Genomic DNA, 16,437 nt, shown 5'->3' with positions numbered 1-16,437 from the left:
AAAATCCATACCAAGCCATATCTGTCCAAACTAACACTCCTAACACCATCCATATACTTCATATGAATGATCCAAACACTCACCAGCAATCTGAAACACCTCCATCTTCAAATTCGATTCATACTTGAAGCAACTGCAGTTCGGGTGCCATGGCCATGCTCAGATGAATTCAGCTTGTTCCAGACATCCAGACACCTTCCATAATCATCATTGAAGCTATCCAGATTGATACAAAGCATCTGTAACACTTATATTGAAGAATCAAATCTCCAGTTTGGCCGTTTTTGAAGGTAAGTCAGTTGAACTTCAAACTCTATCATACATGCATCATAAATGAAAAACTTCCATGCCATCTTGTTTCTGCATATGTATGGATCATTAACCCTCAATCAATTGCAACTTATCATGCACACACACGATTTCAGATTGAAACTCAAAATTAGGGTTCTTCGTGTTCATCAGAAAATTGATAGCCTTAGAGATAAAATAAATGCAATTAAATGATACCATCATGTTCCTGGTGAAAAATCGAGCAAGATAGGCTATTCACTCGATCCAAACAATCCAGTTTTCAGAATTTTCAAATTTGAATTGGGTATGTGTTCTTGGCGCCAGATTTTGAAACTGAAATTAGAAATTGATTCAAAAATATAATTGATTCGTTGCAAATACTAAACAGACCACGCGCGTGGTCCAGTTGGTCATGTTTTTGAGTAGTGAGCGTGAGGTCGTGGGTTCAACACTCATGGGGACCAAAACCAATTTTTTGACACTATTTTTCTTTCATTTTTTACACAACTTCACTTAATTATTTAACCAATCAAATCAATTTATTTTTGCTTCATTTTTTGAACACTTCTTATTTAATATACATATTTTAAGAATATCAAAAAAAATCATCAAAAAATATTTATTTGATACATTTTTTAATAGTTTTAAAATGACTTGTTTTTAAGTAATTTTAATACTTTTAAATATTATTTTTTCATTTGATTTTCAAAATTAATCATTTGTAAATACTTTTTGAAGCAAACCCTAATCATCTAAATGTTAATTGAAGACAATCTTTTTGTTTATCTTGATTAATTTGACTTCTTTCAAAATTCAAATCGTTTTAAAACGAGCGATCGCGATTCTTTTCAAAAACAATAAACCATTTCTTTTTGAAACTATTGATTAAATCTTTTTAATTGATTAATTGATTTTCAAAACGAAGTGGGGCCTCTCGAATATTAGAGAGTGTAAGTCCCATTTCTTTTCTTTTTGAACAGTTTTCAAAACATTCTTCAAAACAATAAAACTTCTTCAAAATAAACAATTTTCAAACAGTTTTCAAATCATTTTCAAAGCAACAAAACTCCAAAGAAACTTCAAACTTTTAAATATACCATGGGCCTCCATGTAGGTATAAGCCCCAAGCCCTTTTGTACATACCCACTCCAGTACATGAAATTAGGTATTTCATTGTACGCCTTTTGTACATATCTCGATCAGTTGTTTTTTAACTTTGAATAACAAACCAAAAATGAAGGTTTCTTTAAATCTTCCCAAAAATACCATGGGCCTCCATGTAGGTATAAGTCCCAAGCCCCTTTGTAAATACCTGTTTACATAGCTTTGAATAAACTCAAGTGGACCTCTCCCCGAGTATGAGTCCCGAGCCCCCGTGTATACAAATGGAGCATGCTTACAGGTATATTTCCTTCATAAACTCCATTATATACACACACTTTGTCATATATAATTGTTCATATAACTGTTCATATTTGTTCATGTACTTGTGCATATTTGTTTGTACTTGTTCATACGTGTGATTGTGTTATATATACTTGTTCAACTTAGTACAACACTAGGTTCCCCATAGCCTCCTATTGGGCTTCGTGCAAAGAATCTCACTAGTTTAGGTTAGGACATAGAGTATGGTTTCCCGGTGAAATCGCTCTAAGAGCTCAGACCAACTATACCATGCCTCCCCTTGGGCTTTGTACAAACGAGTGACCCTCCCATAGCCTCCTCTTGGGCTTACAATGCAAGGACCCTGGATTGTCCCTCCCATAGCCTCCTCTTGGGCTTACAATGCAAGGACCCTCGGATAGCCTCCTCTTGGGCTTCGTACAAGGACCCACGGGCTTCTTATAAGCATCCCCAATATCCAAATCAAATACCCTAGGAGATTAGACATTTTTCATCTCTATGCTAGGAGTATCTCTTATATATCATCACAAACAATCAATCAATCAATCAAACTTTTTTTGCCACAAGGCTGGCTAATCAATCAAACTGTTTTACCACCGTACTGGATGATTAATCAAAGTTTTTGTCACAAGGCTGACTTCATTGAAACTTTTGCCACAAGGCTGGCTGATTAATCAAAGTTTTTGTCACAAGGCTGACTTCATTGAAACTTTTGCCACAAGGCTGGTTAAACAAACAAAAATCAAACAGATGTATGTGATGATATAGATTAGATACATCTAGCATTTAGACGACATTTGTCTATTTTCCTTTGCTTCCACTAGCATAAGTGGGAACTACGATTGCTCTGACTTTCTCAACATCCCTTTGAGAATACGTAGGCACAAGGTCGATCCTTGGCGAGCAAAACAAAACAAAAAAAACCATTCAAACCTTAGCACCCGTAGACCCCGAGCTACAGATGCTCTGATTCCCTCTAAGGGATATGTATGCAGAGGATCGCGATGATCTTTGCGAGCATAATCAAACAAACACCTTAGGTCCCACCTATTTCACAACAGAACCTTCACCGTAGCATAGAATAAAAAACAATAAAGAACCCTGTAGAGTACTACAGATACGTTGGGTGCTAATACCTTCCCTTCGTATAACCAACCCTCTTACCCAAGATCTCCCCCCACTTTTTAGGTTATTGCAGCTTTTTTCCTTTTCCTCCTTTGGAAATAATAAAAAGTTTGGTCGAAATAAAAGAAAAATCATTTTTTTTGAGCACTCGAGCCCAAAGAAGGCATCAGGTGTCTCATCCCAAAAAAAAAAGGGAACAAAACGGTTTTTCGCCCGCGACACCAAGTTTCAAGCTCTGATTCAAAAGATTGCTCACTCAATGGCCCAAACGATCAATAATCGACTGGTTGACCTAAAAGTCAAACTCTGGTCAAACTACAGTCAAAACTTCTGATTTTTGGTCAACATCCTCATATTGAAGTATCATTCACCATTTGATCAAGAATTGATCATGGTTCATCAAGGAAAGATCAAAAATCAACAAATCCAAAAAGTTTCTAAATTAGGATTTGTATAGGAAACTGAACTTTGACCAGCCATAACTTTCACATGGAACATCAGAAATTTCCCATCCAAAGCTCAATTTCAAGGAAATTAAATTCTCTACAACTTTGTCTCTCACATGCCAAGTCTAAAAATGCTTCATTTGAGAGATATGGATCAAAAGATTATAGGTCCTTCTTAAAAGTCAACCGAAAGTAGTTTTTTGTCAAAGCCCATATCATCAAGATAAAATCCTCAAATGGGAAAAAGCTTTCAAAGTGGCTTGTAGAAGACATCTTGAGGTTTCCAAAAAGTCCTAGAACATGTTCATACCACAAAAATTGAAGGATATATGCCTTGTCAAAGTTGGACAATTTTTGAGGAAAAAATGTGAAGTAAAGGGCTCCAAAATGAATCTTTTTGCAAAAGAACCCAATCTTTTTGATTCAATCTTGTTCCCCAAGTCATCAAAGATGCTCAATCTCAAAGCCACAAATTTATGGAAATTATTTGGTTTTTTATTGATTTTTTTCATTAAAAATTGATTTAAATTAAATAAAAGGATTAATTATCAAAATATTTGTTTGGTTTTATTTTTAAGATAAATTCCAATCATTATCATATAATTAGTCCAAATTGGTGTTTAAAGAAGATTGGAAAGAGAAGGGTGAGATTGAACATAATTGGAAAGCTTGGATAATTGATTTTGAATCAAATTTCAATCTCCATAATTCGCCAAAATTGGATCCAATTTCTTAAACCTAAATCCCTCTCATATATATGGGATATTACTGAGATCAGAAAGAAAGAAAAGAGGGTTTTTTTGGCTGCCAAGAGACCATACCCGAGTGCACACAAGCTCAAGGAAAAGGCCAAAAACGTTCTTGGATTTGCAGACCGATTCAGGGTGTTTTGGAGATTCAAATACGCTCTTAAGGTATCACTGATCATTCCCCAATCATCATCGAGCTCTGAAGCCTCAAAATCACGCTAGCAAGTCACGGTTTGTATCAAACTTTTTTCAAAATCGATTATGCCTGTACGGTTGTTATAAATAGCATATGAATGTATATTCTTGATCGTGATGATGTTTGGAAGCCTTCTGTGTCGTTTAATTTGTGTTTAGTAACAGGAATAAAGATTTGCCATGGCTAGGGTTTCGGCATCATGATTTGGGGAATCCTATTTAGAAGCCGTATTAGTTTGAATTAAGGCCTCCAATGGATTCGTGAGGGGATCTGGAGTTAATCTGGGTTGCTTTTATCTATGTTTCGTGTTTGTTCTTTGATGTTCATATATGCAGGTATTAGCTATTAGCCAGGTCGCAGCAAGTTCCTGGCTAGTTCGTAGCAAAATACTGAGAAGTCAAATGAAGAAGACGATGGACCTTGGCGCGCTGGTTTGGTTCAAAATTTGGGTGAAGCAAGATTTCATATATTAATTTGGACGTTGGTATTGGTGTCAACAAACGAAAAACGGTTTAGTGGCAAAGTGTTTGGTCCTAAGGTGTTAGTGTGCAGGGGCGCGGGTTCAACCCCTGCCTCCTGCATTTACTTTATTTACTTTCTTTGTTTTATCTTGTTTTCAGATCCCATACTACTCACCTATGCACGACCACTATGCACCATCAATGATCAACCATCAGATCTTCAAAGATTCAGATCCAACATCCAGGATGCGCATCCCTATCATGCACCTCAAAGGCCTACCACACACAATCACAAGCTAAGATTTTAATTGTTATTTTTATTTTTAATTGCAGAAATTGCTTTTATTTATATATATATATATATATATATATATATATATATATATATATATATATATATATATATATATTTGCTTTCTTTTACAAATATTTTTGCCAAAACCCTTTATTAAATTTCTTTCCTTTTTTTTTCATAAATAACAAAAATGATTTATTTTATTTATTTTTATTTTTAGTATTAAAATTAGTTTTTATTTATTTAAATTCTTTATAAAATCATATTTATTTTGTTTTAATTAACAAAATTAGGAGAATGCTTTTCTTGTCCGATTAAAATTTTCTTTTCTTCGATTTAATTAATTAGGTTGTGAAACCAATAATTAATTAAATCGATCGTTATGCCCGAATTCGGGTTTGCAAGAATTAACCCTACACTAAAAATATTGTTCTGTGTATTCTCTTCAGGGTTATTTTCAGATACCTCCCGACTACGCGCCGCGCCAAATGCAAAGCTAAGTTCTAACCTCTCTTATTTAAATATTTATTTACCTTTTATTTTATTTTATTAGGGTTTAATTCCCTTGTCAATGGAACTCCTCCTACACTTACTTTTTCCTTTTATTCTTTTACCAATTCTCTAATGGTCAGGGTCAATGCTTAAGGCTCAAGGCAAATCTTTGCCCATCAACCTTCATCAATCGAAGCTAAGTGCCAATTTGTTTATTTATTTTATTTTAAATTTCTTTATCTTTTTATTTTTAGGGTTAGCAATGTTTGCCTCCGAATCAATAATGCACTCACCCTACTATTGTTTCTTATTTTTCCCGCCTTTCAGGGTTTGCCAAATGCCAAAGCTTCGCATAGTCGGTAACCCTACACCCTAATTATTACTTATGTTAGACCTATTTGTTTGTTATTCTCCGCTGGTTTCAATTCCCCTTTCCTCCGCTGGTTTCATTTTCCCCTTCCCCGTATTTGCTTTAATTATATTTGTTTATCAATTGTCGTGGTTAGTAATTTAGGGAGTGCAACTATGAACCGAATTAGAGTCACTTAATTACAAGATAATATATTCTGAACTGATCACGTGATTGGTGCACACACGCACACTTTTGGGGTAACCTCTCTGTTGCATGTTGCCTTGTTGCCTGTTGCCTTGTTGCCTGTTGCCTTGTGTTTTTTTGCAGAATAGCCAGTCCCTCGAATACGAGGATACCTCAGTCATGTTGCCTCGATTTAAGATCATGGTCCCTAATGATGCTGCCTTCGATACACATGATCTCGACCCTCGGAAGTTGCCTACGAAAAGGATGAGGTATCCTCTGGTTGCCTAAACGAAAGGCTATTCTGATCCTTCCTTTAGACTACCTGCCTCTCTATGGCATGGGACAATTTTAAGGCGAATGATAACTCGACGACCCTTCAACATCCAAACGAAAGGCTTCCTGCCCTCTCATGGCATGGATAGACCCTTTCATCCTGAAAGGCTAAAAGAAACCTATCATCTAAGTTTAAGGTAATTGCTCCTAATTGCCTTGCTCTGGCTAAAACTGTTTTCTCATATTCTTTCTCATAAATCTTCAAAATGGCTACGCTCATTTACGAGCTAAAGTCCATATTCTTCTTCTACTTTTCTTTTCAAAAACGAGCAAAGCAATTAAGAGCCCATGGAAAACCATGGATGCAAAGGGTGCCTTACACCTTCCCTTTGCATAATTACCCCCCGAACCCTGTTTTATTTAAAAGGTTTTTCCTGTTTCTTTTAGCCTTTCTAACTTGTTTGGATAAAATAAAAGTCGGTGGCGACTCTTGCTTAACCGCGACATTCCGATAAAGTCAGTTCACCGTATTACAGAATCGGCGACTCTGTTGGGGAGAATTTTCTTATAAAAGAGGGGTTACCTTAAAAGTTTAGGATCACTTAATTGTATTCTACTGTTTGCTTTGCTTGCTTTATTTTCAGGGCTGTTTTGGGAATTAACTGAAGGACGAATCCTACACCCGGATTCAAGTACATCTAAGATAGGAAGTGGCATAGTCATGGCGACCTCCTTCATGTATGTGGAGGATTGGTCAATATGAGAGTTCACGCTTAAGTAAGGCCTCTATGGGTGTTTACATGCTTCTCTTGTATGAGGGAGGTTCCTGTGGATACCTGTGGGTGAGTCGGAGCTTAAGGACCTTTAGTAATCTTTAACCCATCCTGACTTTTAGGAACGTAGTGGGGGGACTACTCTTGATGTATGTTGAGAGCATAGTCGCTACCCGATACTACAGCTCAGATAGGTTCTTTCTCAAAGTATCATTGCATGGTATGTATGTATCATGTTCGAGGGTACTTTAGAAGGGCTGACAATTCTGGGTCACTTGGTAGAACCCGTTGCTGATATCATCCTTATCCTTAGAAATACCTTTGGGGGAAGGGTATCTCACATGATCTAAACTCCATGCAAGCCGAGCCTAAGGAAATTGTGTGACTTGTGTGACTTATGTGACTTGTGCGACTTGCTTGTGTTTGCTACTAACCTTCATTTCCTCGCAGGTTTTGTTGAAAGGACTTATTTGTCCTTACAAACTCACACTATGTCTAATGAACTGCATTCGCATAACATCATGACATCATGACATCATAAGCATAACATAATTAACTAATCCTTTCAAGGATCTTAGGGATTTAGGGCGCGCAATTTCAGGTGCTCTTATCAAGGACTGATTTCCTAATCAAGGGGCAAGAGGATTTATTTTCCTCTGGCCACACACCTTCCAATTCAACGACTCATACCTAGCAAGGGGCAAGAGGGTTTATTTTCCTCTAGCCACGTACCTTCCAATTCAGAAGTATCCCGAATCAGAGGCGATGACCCACTCGATATGGTGAGCTTGGTTCTCAAAGAAAGACGTTCAAAGACAAAATTCAGAATTCTTCAGGCAAAGACGCGATCAAACCATTTTCTAATGTTGCTAACTAAAATCCTAAAGATCCTTGAAAAACATTGCATTTGCATTCACAAACATCGCATAGCAGGTTTCTTACAATAGGTCACTCATCCTTCCTCGCTGTTTATTTCAGCATCGTGAATCTCGAACAATCAGTTAAGGATCTCCAAGCTCAAAACACTGAGTTCCAAGCCTTGATTCTGAATTTGTCCAAGGGGCAAGAAGAGCTGAAAGCCATGCTGACTAAAAAGAAGAAGAAGAAGGGCAAGAAGACTCAGGTGAAAAAGCTGAGACCGATCTTGCAACTCAGGGATGCCGAAACCTCTGAAGACAGTGACGAGGATGAGCAAGATGGTGATGCTAGTATCAAAACTGATGCAAGAAGTAACCATGATTCTGCCAAACCCTCTGAAGAAGAAGAGGACTATCACCATGAGGATGAACATCGTGATGACAAATACAAGTTGCTGGAGGAACGTATGAAAGCCATGGAAAGTCAGAAGGTACCTGGATTGGATTTCGAAGAGCTAGGACTCGTCTCTAGAGTTGTTATTCCTCCGAAATTCAAGACTCCCACCTTTGCTAAGTATGATGGAGTCTCCTGTCCTAAACTACACTTGAGGTCTTATGTAAGGAAGATTCAACCTCATACTACCGATAAGAAGCTATGGATCCACTTTTTCCAAGAGAGCTTATCTAGAACTCAACTCGAATGGTACTATCAACTGGAAAGTACTAACATCCGTACCTGGGAAGATTTGGTTGTTGCCTTTTACCAGTAATATAAATACAATGCTGACCTCGCACCAATTCGCATGCAACTACAAAGCATGTCCATGGGACCCAAGGAAAGTTTCAAGGAGTATGCTCAAAAATGGAGAGATCTAGCTGGAAGAGTCAAACCTTCCTTGGCTGACAGAGAGATGGTAGATATGTTCATGAATACACTGGCTGGCCTTTTCTATAGTCATTTGCTGGGAAGTTCATCATCTGGATTCACTGATCTTATACTGACTGGGGAACGTGTTGAAAGCGGTATTCGAAGCGGTAAAATTCAAGTGGCTACCTATTCTAATACCTCAAAGAAAGTGCACAATGAGAGGAATGAATCTAATACTGTGGGAACGGTCCTAGCCTCTAATCAAGTGCTGACACGACAAAGGGGCAACCAACGTAAACAAGGCGCATCTAAAAGACAATTCTCAAAGATCAACATAACGTTGGCCGAAGCGTTACAACAATTGCTGAAAGCAGGGTTGATCACTTTAAAGGATCCTCCTCTGAAGCCCAATACCTTATCTCATCAATATAATCCAAATGCAAGATGCGCTTATCATTTTGACAGCATTGGGCATGACACTAATGATTGTTGGCCGTTGAAGAACAAAATCCAGGATATGATCGATGCTGGAGAAATTGAGTTCGACTCCCCTGCAACCATGCCTAATCACAACAAGAGTGCTAATACTGTGGATGGCTAGAAGGGTGGACTTTAAGATCATTAGTTTTACTTTCAGTTGCAAGTTCTTTTTCTGTTTGTTTAAACATTCGACTTATGATAGACATTATTTGTTTTAATAATCATCATCAGTACATTGCATATGTTTGTCTTGAATATTTATTTCGCTATCACTCATTTTAAATTATGTCTTTACTTTGCATGTGTTTTGTGATATTCAACTCCTGCTAAGTTGTAATCCTTTTAAGGGAGGATGACGAAAACGATACCGCAACCTCATACATTATGCTTTTGAGCGGACTATGCTGACGATGTACATGCATTGTTTCAATTCCTAAACAGTGGAGATATAAGGATGTTAATCCCTCGTCAACCCCTTTGAGCCTAAGAAGTAGAAGTTTCTTTCTTGTACTAATTAAAACCCTTGATCGTAACCTGGGGCAGGGTAGTTCTCAATTAATTTTGGTTGTGCATTCTATTTTAAGAGAATCATTCAGTACACCTTTCAACAAAGATTTCAATCACAAGCGTTCATCCGCACACATCAAAGAAGTGTGGGAGATGTCAATCAAAAGCCAATGATGGTTCATCAATCATTAAGCAAGGCAGTCAATATCTTTCAAAAAAAAGAAAAAAAAATGAAAAAACATATATACAAAGAAAAGCCTGCTAAGTCAAAAATCAAAAAGATGACTTAGGCAAAAATCAAGGTATCCCGCTGACTGTAAGCTCAAAATAGACAGTTCAGGCAAAAGTTAGGGATATCAAAAGATGAATAAAGAGAAGTCAATAAATTCCAGAACAACACAATGTTGTGACTACCAAAAGGAAGAGGTGACTTCCATCTCAAAAAAAGTTCTCTTTGCTTGTGAACCATCATCATTACCAAAAGGTGCAAATCCAAAAGTCTCTTGGAACCTGAATGCATAAGTTGAATTAACTGAGCTTAGGACTGAAGATCATCACGAAGAGGGGTGGGTACAATCAAATTTTGAGCCATTATCCTTTGTTTCTTAAACCGTGAACCAAGCCACGTTACAACCCTTGAAAGTCCTAATTGAAGCATGGTTAGTTCGAAGGCATACTGTCACCAAAAGGTATCCTGACTCCTAAAGGTTTACCACAAATGCTGAGTTGATATCCTGTTTTTATAAAAATCACGTCTTATAAACGTCACGCTTTTACATCTCATGTTTTAATGTTTTTCAAAAAAATCAAGACAAACGTATGCATTGCATCTCATGAATTCATTATTAAGCATATTCTGCTACATAATTTCAAATGTTAGCAACAGGAAGAATTTGCACAGGGTACAACTAATGACTGAAAGTTATCCCGACAGAAAACATTACTCCAAGAAGCAATGTCTCCTACGTATACAAGGGGCATGACACGTTTTTCCCAATCAATCTGGGGCAATCTGAAGGATAGAAAAACACTTAGAAAGGGGGGGTTTGAATAAGTGTAGCTTTAAAAACTTGACAGATAAAAAAAATTGCACAGTTATTTTTATCCTGGTTCGTTGTTAACTAAACTACTCTAGTCCACCCCCGCAGAGATGATTTACCTCAACTGAGGATTTAATCCACTAATCGCACGGATTACAATGGTTCTCCACTTAGTCAGCAACTAAGTCTTCCAGAGTCTTCTGATCACACACTGATCACTCCAGGAACAACTGCTTAGATACCCTCTAAGACTTTCTAGAGTATTCTGATCCACACGATCACTCTAGTTACAACCTGCTTAGATAACCTCTAAGACTTCCTAGAGTATTCTGATCCACACGATCACTCTAGTTCCTTACAACTTAATGTAATCAATTCTAAGAGTATTACAATTGCTTCTTAAAAGCTATAATCACAAACTGTGATATTTCTCTTAACGTTTAAGCTTAATCTCACTAATATATTACAACAGCAATGTAGTGAGCTTTGATGAAGATGAAGATTCTGAGCTTTGAGTAGAACAGAGTTTCAGCAAGTTAATATGAGTTGTTTTGTTCAGGATCGTTAACCTTGCTTCTCATCAGAACTTCATATTTATAGGCGTTGGAGAAGATGACCGTTGAGTGCATTTAATGCTTTGCGTGTTCCGTACAGCATCGCATTTAATGTTATACGCTTTTGTCAACTACCTCGAGCCTTGTTCACGCTGTGTCTACTGACGTTGCCTATAATAGCTTTTAACGTTCCTTTTGTCAGTCAGCGTAGCTTGCCACTTGTACTTCCTTCTGATCTGATGTTTGTTAATACAACGTTTGAATATCATCAGAGTCAAACAGCTTGGTGCAAAGCATCTTCTGATCTTCTGACCTTGAAGTGCTTCTGTGCGTGATACCATCAGAACTTCAGTGCTTCTGATCTCATGTTCTTCTGATGCTTCCATAGACCCATGTTCTGATTCTGCTTCGACCATCTTCTGATGTCTTGCCAGACCATGTTCTGATGTTGCATGCTGAACCCTTTGAGACAAAGCTTCTGAGCGCTGAATTATGCATACTCTTTATATATATTTCCTGAAAAGGAAATTGCATTGGATTAGAGTACCATATTATCTTAAGCAAAATTCATATTATTGTTATCATCAAAACTAAGATAATTGATCAGAACAAATCTTGTTCTAACAATCTCCCCCTTTTTGATGATGACAAAAACATATATAAATGATATGAATTTGCGATCAAAAAGAGCATACGGCAAAAGACAAATTACACAGCTATAGCATAAGCATATGAATATGTCTCCCCCTGAGATTAACAATCTCCCCCTGAGATAAATAATCTCCCCCTGAAATAAATACTCGAAGAACTTTAATAAAAGACTTCCCTGATTATTTCGGTAGAGACGATCACATAAGCTTCTGTCTTCAGAGAATTCATAGCTTCTGACTTCTGCTTCCATTGGACAGCTTCAGAACTAGAATTTCTTTAGATCCCTAGAACACTCACAGCTTCTGATTCCTGCTTCCATCTAGGACAGCTTCAGAACTTGAATTTCTTTGATCTTCAGAACATTCACAGCTTCTGATTTCTGCTTCCATTTAGGACAGCTTCAGAACTTGAATTTCTTTGATCTTCAGAACATTCACAGCTTCTGATTTCTGCTTCCATTTAGGACAGCTTCAAAACTTGAGTTTTCTGGATCTTTAGAACATTCATAGCTTCTGATTTCTGCTTCCCTCGGATAGCTTCAGAGCTTTGAATTTCTACCAACATCACTTCATGCTAGATTTGTATCAGAACATTGTTGAATGTACCAGAGCATCATCAGAGCATCTCTACATCCTGAAATGTTACAGAACAAAAACTAAACAACAAAAGTCAGCATGAACGAGTCAGAACATAAAATGTATATTAGACCACATGATATGTATCAGAGCCATACAGGCTAAAATAATGTATCAGAGCAAATAGAATTTTGTCAAAGCAAATAGACAAATATGGATCAAATTCTATTATCAGTGCTTCTGATTCATTCTTCTTTCTTGCTTCTGATTTCTGAAGCTTGACAGCACTCAGCTTGCTTCAGTTTCCATGAGCTTATTCTTTTTACAGAATAACACTTCTTATGGTTTTGCTTCTTGTGTTTGCTTTGAAGATTCTCTTCACTTCTTTATACCTGCAAAACACTTAAACCATATAGAACTTGCAGTTCTTGTTAGAAAATGTGTGGGAGCTTTACCCAGCAACTGATAGATTAATCAAATCATTTATCATTTATCTTCTCCCCCTTTTTGTCATAACATCAAAAAGAATATTTCAAAAGATTCAGATGACTAAAACGACAAATAAAATCACTGGAATGTAAAAACAAAGAAACTTTTCATTGATAATCAAAGGATATTACATGAGAAGATGTTTAACAAGCAGATGCAACAAGGAAAGAAAACTACTAAGACCAAAGACTAAGACCCTAGCTAAGAAAAAATCTGTGCCAGCATGTCTTGAACCCTGTCATTAGTTGCAGTTTTCCTTGCCATGAAGGAGAGATAATAAAGACAAATGAGGTGACTAGCACAGTTACCTATGGTCGGCGTCCCTTCAACTGCACGCGCGCTTATCCATGAACAGTAACGACAGGTTTACCATCCCGAGATAAAACGTTACAGCTGTTTTGCTTTAAAAGAGGTTCTGAATCAACTTAGACAATGAAACGTTAGTAATAACCGAATCATAATTTCTAAAAGATTTCAATCAGAACTTCTGATTAAAAAAAAAAATCCACATTCATTTCAGAAGATACTCATGCGTAAGAACTTCTCATCTTCTCATTCTGGGCATAAATCCATACTGATGTTCTTCAGAATGAACTTAAACCTATCTTCAGCCAGGGGTTTTGTAAAGATATCAGCCCATTGATGGTCTGTATCCACAAAGTTTAAAGATATAACACCCTTCTGAACATAGTCCCTTATGAAATGATGTTTAATCTCAATATGTTTAGCCTTTGAATGAAGAATAGGATTCTTAGATAAACATATAGCAGAAGTATTATCACAGAATATAGGAATGTTACTCTCATATATCTGATAATCTTCTAACTGACTCTTCATCCAGAGCATCTGTGTACTGCAACCAGCAGCAGCGACATATTCTGCTTCTGTTGTTGATAGAGCAATAGTTGCTTGCTTCTTGCTATACCAGGAGATCAAATGACTTCCAAGAAATTGGCAACTTCCTGAAGTACTCTTTCTTTCAATTCTGTCTCCAGCATAGTCAGCATCGCAGAATCCTACTAAGTTGTATTCTTTAGATTTTCTGTAAACTAAGCCAACATTAGTAGTACCTTTCAGATACCTTAGAATTCTCTTAACAGCAGTTAAATGAGATTCTCTAGGATCTGATTGGAATCTAGCACACAAACAAACACTGAACAGAATGTCAGGTCTAGAAGCAATCAAATATAGAAGAGATCCAATCATGCCTCTGTATAACTTCTGATCTACCTTCTTACTTACCTCATCCTTACCTAGGATGCATGTTGGATGCATAGGAGTTTTGGCTTCTTTGCAGTCTAGAAGATTAAACTTCTTCAGAAGTTCCTTCACATATTTGGTTTGGTGAACATACGTTCCTTCTGATGTTTGATTTATTTGTATTCCAAGGAAATACTTGAGTTCTCCCATCATGCTCATTTCAAACTCAGCCTGCATAGACTCAGCAAACACCTTTCCAAGTGTAGCATTAGATGTTCCAAAAATAATATCATCTACATATATTTGACAAATTAAAATATCCCTTTTAAAGGTTTTACAAAAGAGAGTAGTGTCCACTTTTCCTCTAGTGAAACCATTATCCAGAAGGAAAGAACTTAAGCGTTCATACCAAGCTCTGGGAGCTTGTTTCAATCCATACAACGATTTCTTTAGTTTAAAAACATGATTAGGAGACATAGAGTCTTCAAAACCAGGAGGTTGATGGACATAAACTTCTTCATCTATATAACCATTTAAGAAGGCACTCTTAACATCCATCTGATAGAGAGTGATGTTATGTTGAGTGGCAAATGAAATTAATAGACGAATAGATTCTAACCTGGCCACTGGTGCAAAGGTTTCTGTATAGTCAATCCCTTCTTGCTGACTATAACCCTGAGCCACCAGTCTGGCTTTGTTCCTTACCACTTCACCTTTCTCACTGAGCTTGTTTCTGAAGACCCATTTTGTACCGATTATATTGAATCCATCTGGTTTAGGAACAAGATCCCAAACATCATTCCTTGTAAACTGATTCAGTTCTTCTTGCATAGCAATTATCCAGTCTGGATCTTCTAGAGCATGATCAACAGAAGTTGGCTCGATCAAAGATACAAGACCTAATTGACAGTCTGCATTGTTCTTAAGGAATGCTCTTATTCTGATTGGATCATCCTTCTTTCCAAGAATGACATCTTCTGAATGACCAGAGATGAGTCTGGATGATCTTCTGACAGATGGTTCTTCAGAAATGCTTAGATTCTCCAGAGAAGCTGATACTTGATCTTCAGATTCTTTACTTCTGAGAAGCTCTGCTTCTGATGCGTTGCTTCTTGGCTCAACAACTTCTGATATATCAATATCACAATCTGCAAAATTATCAAACTGCTTTGGTTTTTCAGAACCAAGCTTATCATCAAACCTGATATTGATTGATTCTTCCACAATCAAAGTTTCAGTGTTGTATACTCTGTAGCCTTTTGAGCGTTCAGAATATCCAAGAAGGAAACATTTTTGTGCTTTGGAATCAAACTTACCAAGATGATCTTTAGTGTTCAGAATAAAGCATACACATCCAAAAGGATGGAAATATGAAATGTTGGGCTTTTTATTCTTCCACAATTCATAAGGAGTCTTATTTAGAATAGGTCTGATAGAGATTCTATTCTGAATATAGCATGCAGTGTTTATTGCTTCTGCCCAGAAATGCTTAGCCATATTGGTTTCATTGATCATGGTTCTGGCCATTTCTTGCAGAGTCCTATTCTTTCGTTCTACAACTCCATTTTGCTGTGGAGTTCTAGGACAAGAGAAATCATGGGCAATACCATTTTCTTTGAAGAATTCTTCAAAGGATCTGTTCTCAAATTCACCACCATGATCACTTCTGACCTTTATGATTTTACACTCTTTTTCAGATTGAATCTGAATGCAGAAATCAAAGAACACTGAATGAGACTCATCCTTGTGTTTCAAGAATTTTACCCATGTCCAGCGGCTATAATCATCTACGATGACTAATCCATATTTCTTCCCTCTGACAGATGCTGTTTTGACTGGGCCAAACAGATCAATGTGCAAGAGTTCTAATGGCCTTGAGGTAGAAACAACATTCTTGGACTTGAATGCAGGTTTGGAGAACTTGCCCTTCTGACATGCTTCACAAAGAGCATCTGATTTGAATTTCAGATTAGGGAGTCCTCTGACAAGATCCAGTTTGTTAATCTGAGAAATCTTTCTCAAACTAGCATGACCTAATCTTCTGTGCCAGACCCACTGCTCTTCAGAAACAGACATAAGACAAGTCACCTTCTGACTCATAAGATCTTGCAGATCTGTCTTATAAATGTTGTTCTTCCTCTTGCCTGTAAATAGGATTGAGCCATCCTTCTGA

Source organism: Vicia villosa, linkage group LG2 (genome assembly GCF_029867415.1).
Source record: "Vicia villosa cultivar HV-30 ecotype Madison, WI linkage group LG2, Vvil1.0, whole genome shotgun sequence".
NCBI classification, from domain to species: Eukaryota; Viridiplantae; Streptophyta; class Magnoliopsida; order Fabales; family Fabaceae; genus Vicia; species Vicia villosa.
Note: the sequence above shows the minus strand (reverse complement) of the source record.